This window comes from Nannospalax galili, unplaced genomic scaffold (assembly GCF_000622305.1).
Source record: "Nannospalax galili isolate Female #2095 unplaced genomic scaffold, S.galili_v1.0 scaffold1774, whole genome shotgun sequence".
Classification (NCBI taxonomy): Eukaryota; Metazoa; Chordata; class Mammalia; order Rodentia; family Spalacidae; genus Nannospalax; species Nannospalax galili.
In genome coordinates this window covers 495,160-502,713 of record NW_008334864.1, presented here as the reverse complement: position 1 = coordinate 502,713, position 7,554 = coordinate 495,160, and the positions used below count along the sequence as shown (strand labels likewise).

At 52.7% G+C, this 7,554-nt stretch overlaps 2 pseudogenes; one reads left to right on the top strand and one right to left on the bottom strand.

Moving 5' to 3' along the window:
* Positions 1–2,200: 2,200 nt before the first annotated feature.
* LOC103731252 overlaps positions 2,201–7,554 on the top strand; it is a 211,131-nt pseudogene continuing 205,777 nt past the window's right edge.
* On the bottom strand, positions 2,483–2,601 carry LOC115069695 (annotated as a pseudogene).

The window sequence follows — 7,554 nt, the reverse complement described above, 5'->3', positions numbered from 1 at the left end:
AGATTTGAGGAACTGGCAGCCATCCTAATGACTCTTAAGTGGCCGCTGCGTCACCAGGTTTTTATATTAGAAAGATGTTTAGATAGAAGGTCTTTTGTCTACACCTGTTCAGGCAGTCGGAGGTCGTTAGGGGCCAGAGAGGCCTTCAGCTGACGTCAGGGAGTAGCCCTGACCAGAAAGCTTCAGTTGCCTTTCTGTCTTTAACATCCTCACGCAAAGACTCAGACCGGAAATAAAAGGAGGAAATTAGAAGAGATTTGCCAGGCCCCAAGGGTGGGGTAGCTTGGGGGCACAGCTGCCTTTTAAGGAGGAAAAGAGAAAGACTGCCAGGCCCCAGGGGTGGGGAGGCTTGTAGGCACAGCCGCCTTTTTAGTCTCCTGATGGGAGACGAAGGAAAAAAAAGAGAGATTTCTGTTGCTCTCCTGGTGGGAGAGATACTCACGAATTCTGCGTTTCCAGGGGCACCAGCTGCTGGCTGGTGCGGAGTTTGGAGGCTCTCACGTTGGGCGCCAGATATGGGCTTGCAGGGATCTCGGAGTGCCAGCTGCTGGGCGTGGTGCCGGTCTCCCGCGCGCCACTGGGGTGTGGCGGGTCGCGCACCGCGTCTGCTGTTCGGGTCCCTGGCTCGCCACCACTGGGGCGGGTCCCTGTTTCTCCACGTTGCTGAGGCTCTCCGCAGCTACTGGGGCTGGCGGCTCTAGAGGACCACTGTCAGCTGCCCGGGCGGGTTCCGTTCCAAACTACCGGGCACTCCCTCGAGGTACGAGATCTGCCCGCCGCCGGATCATGTGGGGAGATGCGGGAATGGCAAAAGCAGAATCTCCGCAAGTTGTTGTTTACGAAGAGACAGCCCTCTCCGGGGAGATGCAGTATTCAATGATACAGCTTCAGACACAGCTTCTGATGCAACTCCGATTTATTAAGGGGAAACCAGGATATTTATACTGTGGGGGCAGTGGCAAAAGCCTTAGTTGATAGGTGCTTTTAGGATGCCCCATTTACATGTGGTGGTGGGCTTCTGCCAGGCTGCCAGACATTGCCTGATTATCACACAGGAAAACCTGGCAGTTCCTGTGCCAGAGGCCATGTATCTGTGGCGGCTACTTCAAAGATGAGTCAGGAAGAGAGCAGGGAGGCGCCCTCCTGAGAAGAGGAGTCCTTCCATTCGTGCCGAGCCAGCATGCGGCTATCCGGACATGGAAAGACTACAACCCAAAACAGCAGGAGTCCCCAACAGGTAAGATCATCCATGTCGTGCAATGCCCTCAGAGGTCAGAAGAGGCTGTTGGATCACCTGGAAATGGAGTTACAGACAGTTGTTAGCTGCTAGGTGGGTGCTGGGATTCAAAACCTGGTCTTCTGAAAGAACAACCAGTGTTCTTAACCACTGAGCCATCTCTCCATCCCCTCCTTTGAGCTTTTATAAGTGAGAGTCTGGCCCGCAGGGTTTGTGATGGACAGCTCCAAGCAGGTGCTGAATAGCTGGTCCACTGGTAGGTGGGCTACTGGGCCCCTACCACTGCCCAGGACACAGAGTACCCTAGGATGAGGAGAGGCTGGGGGTGAGGGTGCAGCTGGGGAAGTGGACAGGATTGGAATTTTGGATGGGCCTGGGAGGATGGTAATTGTCTGGCCCCAGAGGATGAGAGGCAGGCGAAGACCAAGAGAGGGCCAGGTGGTGGCAAGATGATCCTCCGCCCCTCCACCTACACCTCTCTCCACAGGGCAGACTAGCCATGGTGGACAGTCAGAACGGGTTCAGGTGCCCTGGCCCCACACCCCCATCTTGAGTTTAGGGGCCCAGGAGAAAGATGGCAAAGGGGCAGTGGCCAGAGGCAGAGTAGGGAGCTAAGTGTAGAGTTGGTTGGGTGGGAGGACCAGGAGGTGGCTGGTTAGATTCTTGGACTGGAGCCTGCTGGACCCGGGCCAGGTGGGACCAGGGAGAGAGGGTTCTAGGGTGGTCCTGTGCATCCCTGGAGCCTGGAGAGAGTGGCCCGCTTCCCAGGCCAGATGGAGGAAGCCCCTCCTCCTGAGAGCACCCTGAGATCTGAAGGGTGGCAGGTCCTCTGGCAGGTCCTGGGTAGGAGAAGGTCCTGGAGACAGGGCAGGTGGCACAGATGCAGGAGCAAAAGGGGTGGTTAGGCAGGCAGGCAGGCAGGCATTGAGTTCCTGGTTTGGGATATCTGCACAGTGGGCTGCCATGAACAAGGTTGCGAAGAGGAGTGGGGCCCCTTGCTTAAGGCAGCAGGTCTTCCCATCCCGCCCAGAACTTCTTCGGGAGGACACCCTTATTCTGTTGGCCTGGAGGAAACTGGCATCCTGGGCCCTTAAGCTGGGGAGCGCCAGAGCCCAGGCGAGGGTGAGGGTGAGGTGGTCTTGGCCTGCAGCAATTGGTAATGTGGGCTGGGACGCTGACCCAGTAGGGTCTGCAGGGTGGGTTGGGGCCAAAAAGGAAGGGGTCGGGGAGGCCCAAAAGCCTATATCACCATAGCACCTGGTATTCCCAGGCAGTCTCCCATCCAAGTATTAACCAGGCTGGACCCTGCTTTACTTCCTAGATCAGAGGGGATCATGCGCCTTCAGGGTCATATGGCCCTAGACACCTGGGCCCTTCTCCCAGCTGCCCCAAGAGCCTGTGCCTGGGTGTGGGGACCCAGGGCAATGCAACAGGCCCAAGCCCTCTTGGCTCCTGAAACTAGACTGGTTCACAGGCCTTTTGGGACTGCTAGTCACTGTAGGTCACTTCTCTGAGTTGCCCCAAGGTTTCTGATGGACAGCTCCCAGGGTGTGCTGAATAGTTGGTTCACTGTGGTAGGTGAGCTGCTGGGCCCCTACCACTCCCCAGGACACTAGCACACTGGGATAAGTTCTGATCCCTAGGATAAGGAGAGGCTGGGGATAAGGGTGCAGCTGGGGAAGTGAACAGGATTGGGATTTTGGATGGGCCTGGAAGGATGGTGGTGGTCTGGCACCAGAGGATGAGAGGGAGGCCAAAACCAAGAGAGGGCCAGGTAGTGGCAAGAAGAGTCCTCTGCCCTTCCCCTTCCCCCCACACCTCACTCTGCAGGGCTGACTAGCCATGGTTTATACTCAGAACAGGTTCAGGTGCCCTGGGCCTGCACCTCTGCCCCAAGTTAATGGGGCATGGCCCAGAGGCCGAGGGGGGAACTAAGGGGAGTATGGGTTTGGTGGGAAGACCAGGAGGTGGCTGGTTGAATTCTTGGACTGGACCCCACTGGATTCCCGCCAGGCAGGAAGAGGTGTTCCTGTGCATTCCAGGAGTCTGGAGAATGTGGCCAGCCTCACAAGCCAGAGGGAAGGGGCCTTTCCTCCCTAGATCACTCCCCTGAGATCAGTTGGGTGGCAGGTCCACTAGCAGGTCCCCAGTGGGAGGAGTTCTGGGAGACCGAGCAGGCAGGGAAAATGGAGGAGCAAAAGGGGCGGTTAGGCAGGCAGGCAGGCAGGAAGGCAGGTATTGCATTTGTGATTTGGGTGATCTCCCCTGTTGGCCACCCCTTCCCTGGTTGCACAAGGCAATGGGGCCACTGGCTTAAGGCGGCATTTCTCCCCATCCAGCCCAGACCCCCTTCTGCAGGGCACCCACAGTCTCTTGGCCTGGAGGACACTGGCACCGTGGCCCCCTAAGCTGGGGATCGCCTGAGTCCAGTGCAGAGAAGAGAGGGTGAGGGTGAGACTGAGGGGGTCTTGGCCTGAAGTCTGTAGTGTTGGTTGGGGGACTAACAGAGCAGGTTCTGTTGCATGGTCAGGGCCAAAAGGCAAAGAGGGGGAGGGAGTTGCAAAAGCCTGCAGCACCCAGTATTCCCAGCTGTCTCCCATCCCAATACTAACCAGGCACAACCCTGCTTAACTTCCAAGATCAGAGGAGATCATGCCTGTGGTATGGCCCTAGATGCCTGGGCCCTTCTCCCAGCTGCCCCAAGAGCCTGTGACTGCAGTGGGTACTCAGCTCAAGGCAACAGGCCCAACCCTGCTTGGCTTCCGAAATCAGACTGGTTCTGAGCCTTTAGGTAGGCCTTCTAGTCACTGCAGGTCACTTTGCAGAGTTGTCCCAAGAGCCTCTGGAGGCCAGCCAGCACCTTTCCAGGCTATACCACCCTGCCTCTGTACCGCTGGCCAGTGCCTCTACCCAGACCCTGTCTGCCACTGGAGATGAGTCTGTCACTCGGGGATCCCTACCCCCTCCCCTGGATGCCCAGTGCAGTGGTGCTGCCTGGCCTGGCCTGGCCCAGCCCAGCCCAGTATAGACTGGGCTGGGCCCTCCCACCTCAATCAAGAAGATATCCCAGAGATATGGCCACAGGCCAGTCCAATGGAGGCAGTTCCCCAATTGAGGCTCCCTCAACCCAGATGTATCAAGTTGACACTAAAGCTATCCAGAACATGCTGCATCCTCCTGGGCATCGTTCACCCTCCAAGAAGACCTCCTTCTCCTCTCCCCAGGATATCTATCCCCTTCTTCCCCATGAATCCACAAGGACTCCTGGATAAGCCTGGGTGGAGCCCTCCATCCTGTCCTTGGTTCTCTCTTGGTGCTCCTGTCTGAACATCTATCTTGGCCTACTACTCCAACCCAGCTCACACTCAACCAGCCTCTCCCTCACTTAACCCCATGCCATAGAGAACTGAAGGGCCCAGAAGGAAGGAGAAAGGCACACCTGCACCTGCCTAAGAAGTGCCACTGGGCTAAGGGATCCCAGCACTGAGATTGTGGGCAGTTGGAGCCTTGTGACCCAGTGCCAAGAGTCACCCTGGGCTGGCTGGCTGTGTTCTCACACTCCCCCAGCACCCTGCCAGCTGTCCTCACCACCACCTCAGGGTGCCTCCTGTAGGGGGCAGGGTGTGTGAGCAGGGGATGTTCTGGACCTGAACTCAACCACCTGTTGGCAGGAAACAGAAGTCTTTGTGCATCATTAGTGACCCACCATTTCCCTTCGTTTTCTTTCACTCCCCTACCTTTTCCTCGGATTATTAATAATTGGAAAGAAATGGCAGGGGAGAGGAGGCAAAGGAAATGGTGAGACATTAAGGGTAGGAAAGGAAAAGGAGGGAAGGAAGGTAAGGTAAGTGGTAGGACATTAAGGGTGGGAAAGGAAAGGGAAGGAAGGGGAGGGAATGGAAGGGAAATGGTGGGACCTTAATGTCCCATCCTTAATGATGGGAGAGAAAAGGGAGGGAAGGGGATATAAGGGATAGAAAATGGTGGGACATTAAGGATGGGAAAGGAAAACGGAGGGAAGGAAAGGGACAGGAAGGGAAGTGGTGGGGAAGTGGTGGGGAGGGAATGGAAATGATGGGACATTAAGGGTGGGAACGGGAAGGAAGGGAAATGATAATTGTAACCCTAACCATAACACTAATGCTAAACTTAACCCTACTCCTATCCCTAACCCTAACCCTAAAATTAACCCTAACATTAACCCTACACCTAACCCTGTCCTCAAACTTAACCCTAACCCTAACCCTAATCCTATCACTAACCCTAACACTAACACTAAATATAAACCTTACCCTAACCCAAACTTATCCCTTATCCTAAACCTAACCCTAACCCTATCCTTGACCCTAAATTTAACCTTATCTTGAACCTTAACCATAACCCTAAACCTAACCCTATTCCTAATATTATCTCTAAACATAAACCTAACCCTAACCCTAACCTAACACTAAACCTAACCCCAAACCTAACCTTAACCCTAACCCTATCCATAACCCTAATCCTATCCCTAACACTAAAACTATGCCTAACTCTAAACCTAACCCTGTGCCTTGTCTTAAACCTAACCCTAAACTTAACCCTATCCTGAAACTTAACCCTAACCCTAACCATACCCCTAAACCCTATGCCTAACATTAACCCTAACCATAACCCTAATCCTAAACCTAACCCTAAACCTAACCTTAAACCTAACCCTAAGCCTAATCTTGACACTCTCCCTACCCCTAAAAACAACCCTCTCCCTGAACTTAACCCTAACCGAAACCCTAACTATAACCCTAGTCCTATCCCTAACCCTAAACCTAATCCTAACTCTAAACCCAAGACTAACCCTAGCCCTAACCCTAAACTTAACCCTAACCTTAATCCTATCCTGAAACAAACCTAGCTCCAAACCAAACTCTATCCCTAACACTAAACCTAACCTAAACCTAGACTTAACCTAGCCCTAACAGTAATCCTAACTGCCCCGGCCCACGGGGCTTCAACATTGGGGGGTCGGGAGAACAACCTGAAGGAATGAAACAAACAAGGAATGCGAGGAAATGGAGGCAAGACAAAGATCTGATCAAGCCTCAAAATTTTATTGAAAGTATCAGGCATATATACTGGTAGTGGAAAGGGGGGGAGGTGAGGAGAAGGAAAGTGGTGGGCAGATGCTAATTGGTGTTGTTGGATGCTATAGTTAGGGAGGGTTATTCAAGGGGCATTTCTTATCCTAAAGGAACATCTGCTAACTGTTATGGTGAGCATAAAACATTTCTCAAGGCTGACTTAGCCTGGGTCACAAAGTTGTTTTTCTACATTCTTTAACTAAGTGCTATCTTATAGAAACTTACAGAAAACCATTAAGCTGTTTTTTCTCAAGGCCATAAAGATTTGCAGGAAACCATAAAGCTGTCTTTTTCTCAAAGCCATAAAGATGTTTTTCTTCTGGCCTTTTGGCTCCCAACATCTCCTCCCTTTTTTATTTATTAGAGCGAATGACCGGACTCCTCCCATGAGGATTTTTGAAGGTTTCCTCACTGTTTTTGCTCTTGGGGAGGCGAGGCAGAGCAGTGGGCGACCTTTGGGTCCCTGCCAGGGTGACTGCGCCTGTCTTAGGTCGGAAGGGATCCCCCCCAAATCATACACCCGTCATGGGATGAGGCAGCAGCTTAGGCGGCCCTCCTGTCTTAGGTGTTTTAGTGAGGGGGCCACTTCCTTGCCCGTCTCTAGCTGCCAGTCAAGCTCGGCGGGCAAAGATGAATGTACCAACCTCATGCTAGTCTGGTTTTTGATGGAAGTGAGAGGGAGTGGGGCCTAAGAAGGCCGTTTATAAGTCTATAGTTGTTGCTGGGGGAGATCTAAGTGATCTATCATAAGCTGGAACATCAGGATCTGTCATTTCCTCATAATTAACAATTTCAAAAGTTAAATGAAAAGTTTTAAAATCTTCAGACCCACTTAAAAATTGGCTATAGTTAGTCATTATTTTAATTTGTGATCTATCTCCCCATCCTACAGGATGCAAAAAAGGCAGATTAGGTACATACGCCCAATAAATTTCCCCTGAAGCAATTGCTTGTACGGTCAGAACAGCAAGAATTGCAAAAAACATGTTTCCTTTTGTCAAAGGTTGCCCTGCAGCAACCACAGTATTCTCTGCTTCATGAGTCAATGTTTTCACTTGTCCCCAGGTTGGCAGACTGGCTTCCTGTGTTGATTGGGCCTGTGGAGTTGACACACTCAGCTTTTGTAGTTTGTACACCACAGATCTTAACCTTCCTCGATTCCTCCCTTTCCTGGGCTTGATTGTAGGGCTTGATGAGCCGGTC